The sequence below is a fragment of the Hylaeus volcanicus genome, chromosome 3 (assembly GCF_026283585.1).
Source record: "Hylaeus volcanicus isolate JK05 chromosome 3, UHH_iyHylVolc1.0_haploid, whole genome shotgun sequence".
Lineage (NCBI taxonomy): Eukaryota > Metazoa > Arthropoda > Insecta > Hymenoptera > Colletidae > Hylaeus > Hylaeus volcanicus.
In genome coordinates this window covers 29246622-29266027 of record NC_071978.1, presented here as the reverse complement: position 1 = coordinate 29266027, position 19406 = coordinate 29246622, and the positions used below count along the sequence as shown (strand labels likewise).

Genomic DNA, 19406 nt, shown 5'->3' with positions numbered 1-19406 from the left:
AGCGGAGTGGGAAACGTTTGAAGAGTGGCTGCATTTCACCCAATCCGTTAGGGAAAAAGAGAGAGAGTTTCTATGGAAATGTATGCAAACGATTTATCGACGGGTTGTCGCTTGTTCGAGGGCCTGTTCATTTTTTGTGCCAAGTTTACTTCTTAAATACGTAAGTGACTTTTGATTCACGTGTTTGCGCCGAGCAATGACATCAGCGTGGCTTTCCATGGTTCTGCCAGTATCCGCGTACAAACACACATCCGCGAGAGGGTGGTAGTATATGTAGTCGAGGATGAGAGCTTCGACTTGTATTATACATGAATCACGTGGAACATATTAAACATATCTAGGATTGTCGATGTACAACGTTGGAAAGAAATTCCTTCGACCACCGACGAGAAATCCTGGAAATCGCGATGCATCCTACTTATGCGTGGCGAGTGATACGCAATCTCGACTCGAGGACCCCTGGCGGTTCTTGGGCAGTTTTTAATTGGCTCCTCGTCTAATTTGGCCAACGCAGAGCGGCCGAGTAGCTCGCGCCACCGGCTGCTCGTTAGCACAGATCCTCAGGATCAGAATTGACGGACAGTTTTAGGTCACGGACGTAGAAACATTTTCGACCGCGTTTGCCGAACCGGTCGTATTTGCGAGTGTGCGTCGCCGTTACTAGTCGCGGCCAATCCCAGCTCGCTTCACCGAAAACGAGTGGCCTTACCAGGACCAACCGAAGGGTTTTCGAGAGGACACTTTAGGACGTACAAATATTCGCGCGTTCCGGAATATTTACGGTATGACGAACAGCTGGCAGCTGACAACGAGACGTCGCGAACCGTCGCGCCGCGCGGCGTCGCGTCAGATGAAAATAGAAAGCGTAATCGGGGCAAGGTGCGGAAACCTCGTGCACCCGGCGTTGCACAGCCGTGCTCTTTTGTTTCGACGACGTTTAGATCACCATCGCTGGACAAATGCTTACTCGGGACTTGAGACTTCGGACATCGGAAAAGGAAGGGTTAGTTATTGTTCGATAATTCCGTTTGCGCTGACCTTCCTAACGCGTATAATTCTTGTCAGCTTCTTTCTCAACGGATACGGGATTTTTGCACGACTCGGAGTCGAGTTTTCGCAACGATATTTCTTCGACGAATGTACGATCCAACGATGCAACTTGATCGGGGTCAGCCACGGAGGCGGAAACGTCGATTAGAATTACAAAGCAGCGGTCGTCAACGATATAATCGCCTTTGGCGCCTTTTCACGATGGGCGCGCTACAGTTTTCATTACACCATTTCCTTTCAATTGGATCTCGTTAAAAGGATCAGTCGAGGCGCCCGAGAAGCGTTCGTGCATCGTTCTTAACGTTTGATAAATTACGACTTTTGCTCGTTCGACTCGTATTGCGACGAGTAACGCCCCGTATTTCTCGTATATCCGACATTTTCCTTTCCCGCACGTCAGCCTTTTTTGCAAGCATTTCAATCCCACCGAAATGAAAAGAGGTAGAAGCGAGGCTTTTGTTCCAACTCGATAATTAGAATCTACAAAGGTGGATGATGTTTCAGTGTGCGGCCGATATAGCGCATACATATCCGTCCGTTTCGATTAATTGCTTTCCTCTCATCCGGTCTGTTCCATCCAATCGCGTGCACGGGATATTTTGACGATTGCGAGAAAATACCGAGCATCTAGCGACTTCGTAGTCGCGGAAACCTTGTACATCGTGCAACAGTGTGCGAATCGTGTGAGCCGTGTAACGTAACCCGCGTGATTGATTTTGCAATCGAGAATGAAAGTATGCGAGCGACGGGAATTTACTCATTACCGAGGAATAATGGTGAAATTAATCGAACTGCGTCAAACGTTGTACGGACCTTGAGACAACCGGGGGACGCATAGAAAATGCCAATCTGTATACATAAAATGAACTCTCGTCGAAATATAATTACTTTACTCGCGTTGCTCGCACGGTATCGGCCTCAGTGCCGCCCAGATAATGGCTAAAAGTATTTTGTTTGCGGTACACTGTAATCGTACGTGTAATCGTGTCGATAACAGGTACGATACGCACAGGACTCTTACGCGTCAAACGAGATTCGAACCACTTGCCTTTTAGAAGCGTTCGTATCATTTCGGTAATTTTATTCCTGCTACCTTTCCTTTAACCTGAAATATACGTATTATATTACTTAACAGATGAATTTTAATTCAACGAGCAACGGATAAAAAGTTGTTCATGTTTGATTCGATGATGGTAGTGGTGTATCCACGAAAAATCTCCGCGTACGCGCGGCGCAATGGAATAAGCCATGCACGGCCATTACGCACAAACAACACGTGACTACGCACTTTCACGATTGTGCTGACGGCGCAGCAGCGGATACTTATTTAAGCCAGCGAAGCGAATTCCTGACGAGGTGGTTGTCAAAAGGTGCTGTTACCTGCATTCGAGTTCCGTGGACGATATCAAATAATTCCTTTTCCGTATCGATCGTCGCGCAATTTCGTTTCCTTCTGTCGGCAAAGTGTCCCGCCGGGCGGAAGATTTTCACGTCGAAACTTCCACCATTACCCGTCGCTCTCGTTTTGAATCTAGCGTAGAGTCGCGCGACGGAAATCGCGGACAAAAAGACGCTACTATCGAACAACTAAACAGGTAACATGTTTCCGACAGTCGTGGCTACGTCATCGAGAGTTTTTCATATCAATCATCGACAGTTTACAATTCATGCGTTGACCGAGGTCGCGCGGATAAACATAATAGAATGCTAGTGAGCATTTCATGCGCATCGAAATGCGGCGATCGTCCTTGCGCACCTAAGCCTGAATTAGAAATACTCGTCGCGCTTAGCGCATCAACTCTTGTTCGACGCAAGGATGGGCAAAATTGTATAATGTGTAGATGTATTGGGTTATAGTATTACTACTCGTAAACTGTCTTAACGAGAGCATAGAAAGAAATGAGAATGAGAGTTCTTATCTAGTTAAGACGTTTGCTCGCCGCATCACCAAACTCCTCCATCGTCATTTCCTTCGACTCGCGTCGGCCATAGCCGTACACCGATTCCGTTTATATTTATACCTCGATCTAAATACGACCAAAAAAAAAAGAGCGTGTATCTCCCTCTCGGTCGAACGTTGACCCGCGATGATCTGTTCCAGGTCGGATGCAGTCATAGACCGTGGTGTATTTTCCTTTCTTCCCCATCCGTGGTTCTCCTTCTCCGGAGGCTACCCGTTCTCCGGAGTCGCGTCAGTCCTCGGGGCTACTTGTCATCGTAAAAAGACAATGCCCTGGAGACGTGCCAAGCTGTGCCTATAGACTCCTCTCTCGTTCGAGCAGCTATCTGTCGCGCATGCAGCTTCCTCCTCCCCAACCTCACCTTCGATGCCCTCCTGTCCGCCGACACACGCGCGTCGCATGCTCCTTTCTTCTTTTCCTTCCCCTTTTTGTATTCGTCGAGCGACTCGAGCCGACTAGCCGTGATTCTATCGAGTTCGTGACGGTCGTCGATCCTCCCCGTACAAAAGCGCGAGCAGATGCTCGCGGACACACGTGTGCCAACTCGATCGTGTCGAAGCAAAACTCTTCTCCGCTTTCCCTCGAGCCGTCTCGGGACCGACATCCCTCGCCGTTTCCTTTCCGCTCGTCTCCGCTCGCTCGGGATCGCCACAGCGGGACGAAGCGATACAAACTTTATCGGAATTGTTCTCCGGTACATTTCCTGTGTTCGCTATTCCTCCAGCCTCGCACCCCTACTCGAAGCCTCCTTCCCGCGTCTTCCCTTTCGTTATCGTCCGACTCGCGAGTGCCTGCAGCGAGAGCCGGAAACGCTCGATCACTTTCTACGCTCGAATCGTGTCCCACGTAGCGTCGTGGTCACTGATTCTGATGACTAGAAAACTGGGTTGCGTGAGTGTCGATCGGCGAGATCGTTAAATGGGTCTCAGGGAAAGCGCGCCATCGCGCATCGGGGAGAAGAAGGGGCGCGGTGGATGCGATCTCTCAGGTCACGCTCGACCGATAAAATCGGGGCGGTTTTTCTGTCGAGCTGCGAATTCCTGCGTCTTGGCGAGTCCCCGCGATTGACCTTGAGCACCGACTCGCTTTCATTGATTTTATCGGAGCCGGGATAGCGGGATAGCTTTCTACCGTGTCGATGATGGTCGCTTATTTTCACAGCGATCGATTGCCGTCGACTACTGGGAGTGTCCTGGAAACGGGAGGATGCTCTTATCCTATCCGATCGGCGCGCCGCGCTTCTGTTTACCAGGGTGTACGCCTTAAAGCGACGCGATTCGATACCCCCTATCGAATAAATGCGAGCCTCGGTGCGGAATCGAGTCAAGGACGTCGCTATTCAATTTTGCAGGACGTCGCAAAGCGAAATTTCCATGCGGTTCTTTTTCTCGTTTGTGAAAGAGTCCTCTCACTGGGGATGGGTAGACGTTAACTCGGTTAGGTCCTCGCTGGGAGTCGAAGGTCCTTCGAAGTGATGAAATTTCGCGTCGGGGCTCGTTTGTACTCGCGTTTACGAGCGAAATGCTTTAACGCGAATTCGATAATCGATATCGCGACGGGGATGATATTTAAATAGACGTGTTCCGACTCTGACGATCGATTAACCCTTCCAGTTTGACGTTCTCGCTGATGGTAGACCTACGAATCTTCCTCCAATTCTATGTATTTCAAACTACGATTCGCTATTAAATTAAAATTGAAACAATCGGGTTACGTCGTATCGCTCGGAGTGGTCGGTTACGACGTGGCAAGAAACGGGATACTGAAATTCCGCGGCGATGTTATCCAATTTCGTCGACAATTGTCTACCTCGGCGTTAACCGACCGCATTTCTAATAGCGCCAGCGACCGATTTCCGGTTACCGCTGCAGACCATTTTTCCATCGTCCGTCACATATTATTTCACGACGCGGAAACTTGGTCTCGCAATTGAGTATTGTCTGCGCGCCGCCTCTTGCGTTCTTTCATGCGCTCCAGCTTTGTTAAACCTTGCCACTTCGCCTTTAACGATCACCACGGCCACTCGCGGAGTCTTGGCAACCGAAGAATTTGCAATCTGCTGGTTCTTTGTATTCTTTTCTGCAAATTCTAATCGCGTGGGAGAAGGAGCCATTGAAAAGACGACAACAGCGATACTCTATGCAAACGACGAATCTCCTCGAGACAGCCATTACCTCGCCTAAATTACCGCTTTTAAAGCATGCATTGCATTTCCAGCGCCAGCGTTATCGATTCCTTCGGGCATCATTCAAATTCTCACGTCGGCTTCTGAAGACGCATTTACGGCGCGGTTTCGTGGACATTTTAAAGTTTGCTTCTAAATTTACGACCGAAGCCCCACTGTTTATCTCGTTGCAAAATTGCAATTAGGTCAACACTTTAAGCGAATCGCTCCTTTTCTTCTCGCTCCGAATTTGATATTCGACCTGGCGAAACGTTGCGAGCAGATGCAGGGGTACGGTAATCGACGCAGAGGTCGTCCATTCTTTCAAACAGTAGGTTCTAAATGCGGCACTCGGTTTTAAATGGAGCAATTAACCTTCTGGACCGACTTTTTCTGCCTTTTACTCGACTTTCTCGTGCACGCCTGAAACGCTTGCATTATTTCCGAGTTGTATATAAACACGATATAGGTACGCTTTGCGAATGGAATGTACCGAGGTCGTGCGAACAGTGGCATGCTCGAGTGTTAGAGGTAAAAATCTCCAGGCGCGTTTTCCACCATTTTTGAACGCGATATAGTAGATTCAAGGCGATCAAACATATACAACTTAGTCGATGGTTATGGCAACGTCGGTACCAGAACCAGAACGATATTCGATGGTACAAGAATCAAAGTCCCATCGACACGTTCGTAGGTCAAGTCACGATAGAGCAACAACCTCGGAGGATTCCTTTGTTGACGTCCTCCGGGGAATGGCTGAGAACGGTCCGTTGGGAAAGGGAGAATGAAATTGAACCGAAACGGAGTCGCTGCCAAGCTACTTCTTAGCACGGTATCCTTGATCCTGGCGCGGACAGAAACGCGGGCTAGGGAACGAGGCCAGCGAAAGGATCGTACACGGCCCGAGGAACGAACGTGCCACGTTTTCCTATTGGTCGCTGGCCATCGGCCGACACCGGTAGACCCGGCGTCGCCCCACGGTTTACGTTACTGATTACATCACCAACGTTGGTCCGTGATAAGTGTGCGCTCGTATACGTAAACCTCGCCGGCGATTACGTGTTCGATTCGGCCCGTACGAGACCGTGCAGACCTGAACACAATGGCACATCTGTCCTGCGTGCCATGCACGCTCCAAGCAAAATATCTCCTCGTATAGCAGACCTTGAACGGTGACTGGTTTTATCGTGCGATTTGCCATTGCTCCGTTCGCGTAGTTCTCGCGTGGGTAGATAAGGTTACCATCTCTGCAGCGAAACAGATTACCCGAGACGTTTCCTCGACCATCTACGAATCAACTTTTTTGTTAAGCGATAGATGGGTTTTCTTAAAAGATGTTTAATTGTTCGTAGAATCGGAAAAAAGTTGACGATATCAGGCGTTAGTTCCACGCGCATGTGCATGTATAAGGCGCTTCGAAATGCTACGTTCCCATCGTTATCGACGCAACAATAATCGCATTATATCGTGGCCATGCAACATCGAAACCGCGTGAACCAACTCGTTGCGACAGGCGTACATTATTCATCCGCGCGCATGCAAACAAGTGATTTCGCTGAAAGCTTCTTTTATTTCAACCGGAGTGTGTAGAGTTCGGCTGTCAGTTCGTTTGTTGAACGTTCGTTTATTGGGTCAACGAGAATCAGGGCGAGGATTAGGTGTCCGCGATGCGTGGGAGCTTCCCGTTTTGTTCCGCATCTGTTATCGAGAATTCTATGCGGGATTTTCCAGACAGCGTACATTTAGAGAGGCGCGGCATTTATTGGGAGAACGGAGGGTCCGGTGTTTTCTTCGAGAGTTTAGGAATTTCACCGAAACGTGCCAGAACTCTGCCTTAATTGGTACGCAGAGTAAGCTCGTAAACATGGATTACGGTTCAAAGTCAAAGTCCCTTTGCTCCTCGACAAGCTAATATATTCCGCAGTTCTCTCCGCTGGTTCGGGTGTTCTGCCACTGTTTACCTCGTGGCGAAGTTCTATTTACGTCGTTGGTGTCCCGTGGCACGGTACAAAGACGCGGTAAAAGCGGAACATCGTTCTTGCTTTCCCGGAGGGGCGTTCTGTGTTTTTGCACATCGCGTCGCATCATCGAGTCCGTCGCAACGGAGTGTGAAAGCCTCGACGGCGACGACGCCGACGGCGATCGATAACGCAAAACACCGCGAACGTTTTTCCCTTCGTTGGACAAACGAAAACGAGAGCGCAATCAGCGTTGAAAGTTTATCGGTTGACTCGCGTAAAAGCCGAGCCAGTTTTCATTCTTCGACGAACGAATGTGACGATTTTCCAACAAATAATACTACCGTGGCTCGTGCCCGTTCTCGCGGCGCGTTTACAGAAGAAACAGGCGAATTTACGGGACACGATTTACTGCTCGGCTTTCCGCCAAACGAATATCGACGCTCGTCGAAGGCTCGTCGCGTTGCCGACCGGTACATTTCCACGATTGTGCGAGCGACGGATGTTGCTGCGAAAATAGCCTCGCGCAGATCTAGTCGCAGTGGGACGAAGCCTTAGGAAAACGGTTGAAAATTTCAATTACCGTCCTTTATTTTTACTCTTCCATCCACCTACGAGAAAGGAAAGTTTCGACAAATTTTTTTCTCACGAAATCCCCTTTTGATCGAGAGTCGACGTTTGAGAAGAACTTTTATACGAATATTTCGACAGAGCACTCTTTGGGGAGCGCTACTCGGATCCACGTCGACGCTGATAACGAGGGACCCTCGTCGATAAGAAATCGACTGGGGCCCTTTTGCAATGCGTTCCACGGTTACAAGGTGCGTTCTGTTAACGGAAAACGAGAATTATCATACGCTGGGAGAGATCGTTTCCGACGGAATCATAGATTTATCGACGTAATTAGCGGTAATGGCGGTGCGTTCGCCAGTCTGCTGTTTCGTAGCGAGTGCACGCGTTACATCATCGATGGCTCGGTGATTTCGCGTCGCCGATTTTCCGCGAGCTCGTCGAGAAAATGGCCTCCGGGGACCGAGCTCGGTCAGCCGTGCACAGAAGTTTCCACGTACGTGTATTGTTCCCGCACCGTTGTCGCACGAAGATGATCTTTACATAATGCATACTCTACGGTTGAGAAACTCCGCCGTCGTTGCGGTGCTCGCGAACGAGCATCGTGCAAATATTTTGAACGTTAGTCGTATTTACCGTCTATCGAACGGTCGATGTACGGAGCAATTCTAAATGATCTCGGAAAATTGGCACGCACCGTCTGCAGCCAGAGCGGAAACGTTTTCGTATACTATGGGCGGTCTAGTAGAAACAGACCACTGGTAGTCTACCAGCAACCATCTAGCTTTGCTAAATATTTATATCTATGCAACAGTCGAGTATAGAAACGCAATGAATTATGGCGGAACCAGCAATTGGCTGTATTGTACAATGGAAGATATTACGGTTGATAGTTTCTATTGGATCATTTGTACACGGGTCCGCAAACTACTTACTTCCGGGTCACAGCTATTTTCAGTGACGAGACTAATTATTCGTTATCGGTACGTTAAAGGTAAACGACTGAACGTACACGGTACAAAATACTTCTGAAAATGTCTAAAATACATCGCTCGAAATGTTGAAAATAATCTGATGACTTACGACTGTTTACCGCGGCTATCTATCTGATAGTAGAAATGATTTTATGTACCAACAAAGAGAATACGTGGCATGCACTTGACATTGAAACTGAAAGTGTCTCTTTTATCGATTACCTTCAGAATGTCTATTAGTTGAAATAACTATATAGTTTACGAGGACGCGATCGGTTGGGGCTGCTTGGAATATTCTCCCGGCTTGTTCGTTTCTATGCTCTCGGTCCTTCGTTGCGAGAGGATTTACTTTACGTAACTGTAACCATGCAACTGGCTGCATGCGCGCGTTGTAATTCGAGAACGCGACGCTTATCGTTTTATTAGCCATTCTTTATTGCACCGACGACCCCGTTGACAGCCTCGCCTGCGACAACCACGGAGAACAAGCCGCTGTACGACCAATCAGCGAATCGTTTGAAACATTTCCTCTAGGAATAGCAACGAAGACGCGTTTTCTCACTTTCGCGATGGTTCCTGGTCATTAAATTGATAGACACGCTGAACATAGATTTCTCACAAATTTCACTCCATTCTAAAACAATGGAACAATCGATCTTGACGCATGCATTGGGTTTGACTAACACGGGAATTAAGATTTATGACCGCGCAAAGTGGTTAAAGTGTACCGCCTCTCGTTAAACGTTGTTCAAACAACACCAAAGATTGACGAGAATTTTTAACGCGAGTGACGGTAATAATTTGATTACGGCAAAGAAGGTCGATTTGCAAAGAAAATACTTGGCCAAAAATAGTATCTGCTTGTCTAAATATTATCGAATGTTTCTAGAAACAGACGTCACAAATAAAAAAGAAACATAGTCGCGTAGTCAGCAATTTTGCTTCGCAGAGCGTGGCATACGTTAGGTCTCCTTTTTTCTGCATAATACATAAGTGCAACCGCATACTGAAACATTCTTGACGATGAATATACACGATAAAAAGTTCACGCGATACGTACGGAACTCAGAGGCGAGCTTACGTCACTTGAAAAATAAACTGTTCGCGATTCGGACATAACCAGTGACTGATTTATTTTCAGACGCACACAAGTCGAGATTCGCGATGACACCGGTGTCGCTTTTAACAAATCTAGAGAAAATCTCCGTCCCAAGGATCGGTGCGAGTCGAAGTTCAACTGTTTTTTCTTGGTGTTTTGATTGGCTGCGTTTTAATGGAAATTATTTTATTTTTAATAACCGCTTGGTATTTCCGTTCTCGGAATGGATCTTTGGGCACTGTCCAATTTCGAACTTTGTACGTCGATTCACGGGATCGGTGACTGTATCGAGGCATCGCGAGAGATTAATCGCGAATCGGAAGCGCGGCGCGTGCCGTTCGGCGAAAATAGTTTACAGTCGAATCAGTTGCACCGGTGAAAATATCTGCCACGAAAATAGACATTGTCGAAAAGGCCAACGGGGTTATTTATATGATCCAACGGGTCGTCTTTTACTCGGTACCGCTTGCGTCGTTGGGGAAATTTACCGGGTCGTGTCGTAAACAACTGCTAATAGCTACGCGCAACATCAATCCTTCAAACGATCGGTGACATTATCGAATGTGTTTGTCACGGCGATACGGATCTGACCGGTAAACTCGTTGGATCGTTTGAACGAGAACATACATACATACGTGTATTCGAATCTCGTATTCCCGTGAACATTATTTCGCCAAAGTCAAAGACAAGAAACCTTTCTTCGAAAGTCAGCTTTTACAATAGAAAATAAATCCTGGAAAAATCGTTTATTGTGTTGTTATCATGAGTAGATTTGCTATCAAACGTCGGCCTTTGGTTCTGTTTTTGTGGGAACTGTTGAGATTCGAGAATCTTTCTCGGTAGACCGAGCGAGTGTTTGCGCTGTAATTGCTCGTGTGATAAATAAGTCTCGCAGAAAAACATGCGAGCAGAGAATTGCCACGGAACGTTAATTATTAGATAACGATGAAATGAGCAGACGACGCGGCACCGTGGCAAAAAAAATCGAAATTCTTATCGCTTGCTCGATAGCGACTTCGCCTCGAGAACGTTTTATCGCGAGTAATTGTAAAAATCGCTATCGGTGAAAAAATACAATCGCCCATTTACCAGCTGTGGATCAACATTCGAAGTTGCTCGCATCTGTTTTTCAATAGAAACGTCATAAATTTGGACTCTTCGATGCCGATGATGTAGCCTACTTGACCTGCCGTTGCTTGTCAAACAAGTTCATCTCACGTGACTTGCGTAATTCCTGACGTTTCGTCATTTTCTCCGGTGATCGTTAACAGTCGCCGATAAAACACGTACACAAGGTTATGACGGGGTAATATTTATGTAAATAATCTGAATTTTTTCATTGTTTTTGTGCAATTTTTCAAGAGTTCATCGTACAATACGATTTCTGTTTCAAACATTTCGAAACTTTCCGAGATGAAATACACAAAGTGATTACATCGTCGAAGATTCCGTTATCACTCTGTGTTTCTTTCCTACAATTTATGTTGTTAATCCGTATCTAACAACACAAATACGGTTCGTACTATCCAAACACGGTAATAAACGTCGGCGAATCTAACGGGAGTGATAAAACAGGAAACTTTATCGTCGTTCTTTTATATAATAGGAGTTGGGTATTAAGATTGCTTTCTCCTTCGCGGATTGATAGACTCCTGATCTGTAGATCATCGCGGATATAAACATCTTCTCCTATTCGAATAATCGAGAACCTACTTGAATTTTCACTCTTCCGTTGTTATTATAGTCGCACAGACGGTGTCAGCGTGGAGTAACCGGATGATTCTCACTCCCACTCGTAATAACGAAGAGTGTGGCTTGGTTAAACAGAAACGCGGCAACGCAATAGAAGAAACCGGCCACGATTAACTCACGTGAGACAGCTGTGAATCGGCTGATATTACATCAACGTCCAGATACAATGCCGCGCGTCTATATACGGTGCACGAGTGCCGAGGCGTCGACGGAGCATCGATGCATCGCCGACAGACACTTAATAACGCTCCAACCGTTAAACAGGAAGCCATCGTTCTCCGTCTGAAACGAGACATATCGAGTTGCTTAAATTGCCTTAACGACGAGTCGACGCTAGAATTAAATATAAATCGATCGGACAAGTTGATTCGATGGAAGCTCCCGGAGAGAGTCTAAATCTATTTCAAGACCATTTTCCAGTGATTAACCAAAGGCCTTCGTCGCTTTTCTCTTCCTTTTTTCTTTGCGATACAAACGTTGATTGTTTTATTAATCGGAAACTACCCATTCTTATGCGATTACCGGTATTAATCCGCGATAGCGAAACTTTGATGAGGTGCTATTAATAATTTCATGATTCAGAATCCACCTGCACGTCTGCCAGACGGCGATGACGGTTGACGCAAAAGAAGAAGCAAAGAAAGGCGGCCAGAACGGCAAAAGATCTAGGACGTATATGCTCTTAGACACGAGTTATGCCTTTTCGTAAATACGCTCGCGGCGGTCGTCCTATAGATTGTAACCAGACATTCCTGCTCGCCTACGTGCTTCCAAAAGCATGATCCGAAAGTGGATCACAATATGCCAACAGGATAACGAGTCGATGCGTCACAACAATGTCTCGCGCTTGAGAAACTTATACATAGAAATCGTTTCGAAGGTTGGAAGCCAAAAACGAAAAGGCGTTCCTCGGAACCGAGTAACCACGCGATCGAGAAGAATCACGTCCTATAATCGTCACCGGTAGCGCGCGATATCTCGAAATCGGTGCCAGAAGTTTGCGCAACGTTCGCGCGTCCGCTGATTCGCGAATCGCCTGGGCTCGCCTTCCCTCGTCGAAAAGCGTCGAAGGTCTGACGCTCCGTTTTGCAGCAGGGATCTCTTCAGCCGCGGATCGGAGTCCGCGCAGCGTCTACGCCAGTGCAGCTTCTAGCCTTGACATTGCCCCCCGTTACCTCGTGCTTACGTAATCCATAGCCAACGGACCAACCACGTGCTAATGCAGCAACACACGACTAATGTGGTTTGCTCGCGTGGCCACTTGCTCGCCATGTAGGCTACCTCGTGCCTGTGTGCTTTGGTACATACGTAGGTATGCACTTAGCAGTACCTCGCGTCGTTGTACGCGGTCCAACGCGTGATGCGCGCTAGGGTGGAGGGAAGAGGGAACAGAGGTTGGGTTTTTGATCGGTGATACGACGAAATTCATGGCTCTACCCTCTAGTTCTTGTCATTCTTCGATTTTCGTTTGGTCGCACGTTGCGAAGGATATATTTATCTACGAAACGATTCGAACTCTATCGCTCGGAATATTAGGAAGGAGTCTATCGATGGCTCGATTAGACCAGTTGTCTGCTAAACGAATGATTCCAGTTGGAGTCTCGGCTCGGCAATTTCTCGCGGAGAACCCGAGTTAGAGAATTGCGCGAGATCGATGCAGCCTCGTTGAACTCTGACTCAAAGTCCTATCGACGCCGGTTCTATCGAGACGTCCGAACGGTTCTGGTGGTTACGAACGTTATCGTGCACGTCGCGATCTCGTTAATAACGTTGCCAGACGATGCTCGATTATGGCGAACGAATCGCGGGTTCCAAGCTATCGTGGCAACGCGCGTGCAAATTATCGGTGTCGATGACTGCCAGAGGCGGAGCTCGATCGTTTTTGTGCGTTTCAGGATTACGGAGTCGAGAGACGCTTAAAATAAACGTGTTAAGTTTAATAATCGGTAGCTCTTGCGATACTTTTGCTTCGAACGTTAAGGACCGACGCGAGTAACGTGCTACTTGCCCACGCAGTCTGCGCTTATTGCATAGAATATTTATTACTCGAGAGCCTACTTAACGATTATTACGTAACGAACAATGCGCTCTCTCGTGTTAACGAGTCATTGTTAGTTTCGTTAAAGAGTCTTCGACGTTGATTTTGTAGGTACGGAATGGTTGTGTGAACCAGCAGGTTCTCCTTTCTTTCGCATACAAGTTCAAAGCAACTCCGCCATGATGCATCTCGGAACACCCACTTGCTCGCGAAGAAACGTCGACGAGAACGGACGCGACGCGCGTCAATTAACGCTCTCGGTTCCATCGCCGCGGAACGCGAGATCGATGCAACCGATGAGAAGAAGGTCCAGTCGAGCTGCGCGGACTTAACCGGTTTCGCGGCCGCGCGTAAATTATTATTTGCGTCCCAAGTTCAACCACGGAGTGGAACGTCTCCATTCATGCGTCATTGCTCCAGGGTTAAACGGTCCAAGGAAGCGTGCGGCAGTGATTCGATCACTTTCGGTTTTTACCATTCCCAGCTGGTACCTTGGTCGGTAGACGGTAGTTCGATCCAGTTACGATCGACGCGCCGACCTCGAGCGCGTCGATCGCTTCCGATCTCGAGACGAATCGAACGGGACGCGCTTTGGCTGTCCGGCGTCGGAGTAGCGAAGGAATCGAGCACCTTGCGAGTAGCTTCGAATCCTGGTCGGCTAGATTAGGCTCGGTAGAGTCTTGATAGAGAGGAGCCGAGAAGTTGATTTGTCTCGTCAGGTCTTTGAGAGGTCATCGATATCGTCGTGCATATCCTGGACAAAACCAGTACGACGTCGACAAGTGGTCGCCGAGCAGCTGCTGATATTCCCTTCGAGGTTTCGAGCTTGCATATACCGGGAACAATAAATCGAAGCTCTTTCCCGCGAGTGGTATATGCAATCGAAAAGCAAGCGTTAAATATTGGAGTTGATTTCGATCGTGGGTACATATTGAACTTGACCCGCCTCTCGACGTCGCCTCTGCTCTGGCGCTGTTTCCGCGTCGATCAATCGCAGGACCATGCGCGTGACCTATTCTTTCCGCTGATAGATCGAAGCTACGATTGTGGGAGAAAGAGAGATATCCAGGAAACTGTACAGCCATTTGCGAACACGCCGCGTGCACGCTCCAACGAACAAAGAAAGACTATTTTCGTCCCGCCCGCGCCGTTTCATGGAAGTGACCCCGCAGTCGGTGGCACGTACACCTCGCTCCCTTCGTATTTAGGTCGCAAGCCACGCTCTCTCGCCGCCCTGTGTCGAACCGCGCAACGTTGGATACGAGCCTTGTTCCAAATTTAGTGTCGGGCACGGTCTCGAAAGGCTTCCACCCCCTCCGACCAAGATTTTTGGCGCTCGTAAAAGATTCTGAGAACGGAACCGCGCGTTGTCGAAACCGTCCGCGTCGTCGCTTGTTATTGCATGCTTACTTCGCCACCTTCGCGGTGACGTTCGTCGATTCACTGGAACCGACTGCGGTTTGGCGGCGAAACCTGTCACGATATCCGCTCGTAATCCGTGCTCGATAATTAACAGACGAACGAGATATGTACGATACCGTGGAGTCTTGCGAATACGATGTAACAGGGAGACGTAAGCGTTACGTCAAAGAAAGAATGGGTACCTAGTTACCCTAAGAAAAAGGCAGACGTCAACGCGCAGACGTTCCCTGGAGAATCGACTACTCTCGAATTTATTGTTCGAGCGAAGGTCAGTTGTGGAACGAAAGTAGGTGCTTCGAACGCCCACCCGACATCCCACTCGAATAAAATAACTTGGATCGTCGCGAAGGGCATCGCTGGGTATGCGCTGCGCTCCGAGTTACGCGCATCTTGCAAATCGGCTTGCGTCGAAGCAGTCCTATCTTACCTGGGCGTAAATCTTTAAGCTAACGCGAGTTTAAACTCGATCGATTCCCTTATCTCGAGATTGCGCCCAATCAGAGTTGTGTATCTCGGCTCGTAAAGACTCGTTTACGACCCGACGCTTTTTTCATTGCTTTCTCGCAGAGAATTACAAGAGAAAAGCCTGTTAGATAACGATAGTCTTTCGATGCTAACAAACAGACCGATATTTTCTCAACCCTAACGTTGTTTCTATAATTACCAGAAAAAAAAGCAGCGAATGAGAAGAGTTGAAATAGAATTCGTGCGACTGTATCATTGAAACAGGGGCTAGTAATACTGTAACCGTCGCACGAACTTGTTCGCCGAGTCGAATGTTTACCGTACGATCCAAGAACTCGGAAGAACACGGGATCGACTGTCGTCATGGGTGGGAAGGTGGTGGGAATAATCGAAGTTGAAACTGGGTCGCATTCGACTTGATTGGCACAACGTAGTCTCTATCCTTGCCTCGTAGATCATGCTTTTTTTCAGTTTTCTTTCGTTTCTTATCCACTGTCTGGCAAAGGAGCTGCCAGTTCTTATCGGAATCTTCTCTAGGTCGCGACACACCATTGGAGAGAAAATAGAGGAGATTAAATTTATGCGACGATGCACACTCCGACGCTGCGACTTGTCCAAGTGCGATTGTTTGCGCATTGATTGTACATAAATATTCCAGACGTTGTAGATTATTCTTATTATAGCGTAATCGTTCGTTGATATCCTAGACGTCTTTGTTTAATATTAGTTGGTTTTAACTCTTTTATTGATTAATTCTTGCTGCTGGTCCAACCGCCCTCGATGTCAACTTCCCGGATCATCCTCTGTAATACGAAACAATGCGAATGGTGGCCGGAACGTTTCGCGCGAAATACGAGAATCGCGGTGCACGGTTGCACCTAATCCAGTTACCGAAGTCAGCTGACACGCAGAAACAAGCCCGATGTGGTCGCTCTCAAACCATCGACGGTCATCCCATCAGCAAGCTGCCACCGATAGCTGCCAGCGTTAACGTTGTTCCATTTTCCCCTCTTCGGTGTAACGTCGAAAATTGTGCGTTACCCAGCATTGTTCAAATATCTCGCTATAGAAAAACGTGCTGCGTTATCTACAGAATATTTACGTTCGCAAAAATAGAACACTTGACGTAATAAAAAGTTGCGCATCCCTCGAACGATCTATTTCCAGGCACACGGTTACTGCGAGCGTTCAGCATTTTTCCGAGAGTTCCATACTCTCGCGCAGATCGTATCCAGAAGTACGCGCAAGTACTCTTCTTCGAATAAAACGTGAAACACATCTCCGAGTTGTTCCGTCTACCAGCAGTAATGGAACGTTTCCTTGTTTCGTCGGCGGGCTAAATTGGTCAATTCGCGAATAAACATTTCCCCGAAGTAATTGTGGCGGCTCGAAACTCGCACTCGAAGAGGAACCCGTCGTTTAGCAAGTTAAACGTCCCATGGACGCGTGCCGGCGTCGGTCAACTTGCGCGTGTACTTACTCGAAGGCTAATTGGAAAGCGGAGTTGCTTGTAATTTACCGTTTATCCGAGGGAATGACGCGTCGTCGGCTATCGCGGTGTCTACGGTTTAATGTACGTGTACTTTTATAAGCTTTTTGCGCACATTTTTTTTCCACTCGACAACCGTGTTTCGTTCTGTACGCCCGTGCTCTAGTTACGGAGGACTCGACGCGACGCGACGCGACGGTGCGGTCGAAGCGAATAGTTGTTCGGGGTCAAACGGTCGTTCGGGCAATCGAAGTTGCTTTCGAGATTTAGGTCAAATTACGCCCAGAAGCGAATCCGCTGCAGTTCCTGGTATCTTGAACCCGCCGTGGAAACGAACCGACGACACCGACCGCCTTCGTTCACCTTTTGTTCCGCTATCGACTGGAGCGAAGACTGTTCGAAGACTGTTTTGATACTCGCGATAGGTGTATCTGCATATGAATTGTTACTCGAGTCACGGACGTACTCCTTCGATTGCTCGCCTCGAACGATTGGTAAACAAGGTCTTCGCTTACTGGTGGTAAACATACCTTAAGTAGCTATTTTCCGATTCGAAATAAGTAAGAAATCGCAAATCACGAAATTGCGGTTGACGCAAGTAACGTGTACGTTCCATCCTTCTTGTTCGTTTCCTTTCTCATCGCGATCCATCTAGAGTGCAAAGGCTAGATTCATGCCTGCAAGCTAGAGAAAGCGACTTCGAGTACGTATGCAAAGATTCGAGTTGTGCATCGAGGTTACGAGTCTTGTCTTTCGATTCCATCGTCGGCGGCTAGCTCGCATTCAGAAAAGTTTTCTCCTCTCATGGACGGGATCGAAGTCGATTATTGGAAGTTGTGGAAGTAGGTCTGCCATAATTTCACGGCACCGATCGACCTATAACGCTCGCGGCATTGCTATCCTTGGGGACCGTTGATTTTGCCCATTGAAAAGGCACACGTAAACGAGTATTTCTTTCCATCGTAATACGTACGTTCGAATCGATTCCGTGGTGTTTATACGAGGTAGATAAATAAATTTCGCTCAGTTTCGCGCACTCGTTGCTAAACGAATCTATATACGATTTAGCGCGCGTATGCCTAAACGCGTTGAAAGTCGCACACGAGCAGAATTTCGTCCGTAGCGCGGCGACCAGTTGTCGATCAGGCTGTTTCGTAAGAAACACCTGCGAGTCATTATCCCTCGCCTACCTTGGCTTTCCCCGGCAATAACGCGATTCGGTTTGATCTCCTCGTAGCGATCAATGATATGAAGTAACCGCGCGTATCTATGCGCCAATCCAAGTATTTTCACCACCTCTCAACATATAAAAAACTCTCTGTCCTATATTTCATACTACAATTAATTCTATCAAGGAATGCACAATAAGCTGGACTGCGGGATTAAATATAACGACTGTACAAATTTCTTTACCTGTGTTATTAAAAACTTGCGTGACTCGTGCTCGGAGTAGGATATCGATCGAGTTTCTCGTGAACTGGATCAACAAGTGGTAATTTTTGTCATTAGTAATCTTCGAGATCACCTTTGGGAGGACTCGCTTTTCTTATTCCATCCGCTTCGGTGGACAAACATTCTTTTTGCGCAATGGAGAACATTGTACATATACGAGGTTTCGAAACTATAAATAGTTCGCATAAATGCGAAGAGCTCTCGCGTTCCTTTTGTTGAAAATGCTCGAAGAGAAACACGTTCCGGTTCCCGAATAAACATTTTCCATTTTCTGGTAAACTTGGACCGTGCGAGGCTGGAAATAGCAACAGAAGCGACGTCCACGAAGCATGGACGCCTCGACACAGTTCACAATGTACAGGGTGTATGTTTTGTCAACCTATTCTGTACTCGATCGATCTTTATATATGGGGCATCGATGCCATTACATTTCCGACAAAATATAGGGAAGATAGATTGTGCTATATTTTCAAGCAACAGCAATTAGCAGATCTGAAACTATATTTCAAAAATGAACTCTTTTTCGTCTATTAAAAGTTTAGCAACAACGTTGCCAGCTTTTTCCTACCATGCTCGTAAGTTTGATCACATGACTCCACTGTTTCAACATTCTGGCTGGCTGAATTTCCAACCGAGATTGATCGTCCATCTCTGTTGCCTTGTTTACACGATCCTTCATTCGAAACTATCTATATATATATTTATTTAATTTACTTCCGTCCAATTTAACTCCACGTACCGTATCTGCTGCGATCATTGGATTTCGTTTCTCCTCTCTGCATCCTCTCGCCGCACTTCCAAATTTCAAACTTCATTTGCTCGCGTGTCCTCCTACTATTTTCGCTTCGTCCCTTACGATATACATTGGTTTGTCATCTTCCAACGGACGAAATTCCATGCGAATTTAACTTTACGTTCGCGTGTGAATGCTGTTGCGTTCCAATAATTCTCAAGGCTCTGATATTTCGCGAGCGGCGCCTGTCGCAAATAATAACGCGCAGTTTCGCCAAAC

The 19406-nt window shown here is 47.4% G+C and overlaps 1 protein-coding gene across 1 annotated transcript in view; it reads left to right on the top strand.

Annotated features, from left to right (window-relative positions):
• The window catches only part of LOC128873662 (uncharacterized), a 38929-nt gene that overhangs the window by 12230 nt on the left and 7293 nt on the right, over positions 1-19406 (top strand). The gene's annotated exons all lie outside the window — the stretch shown is intronic.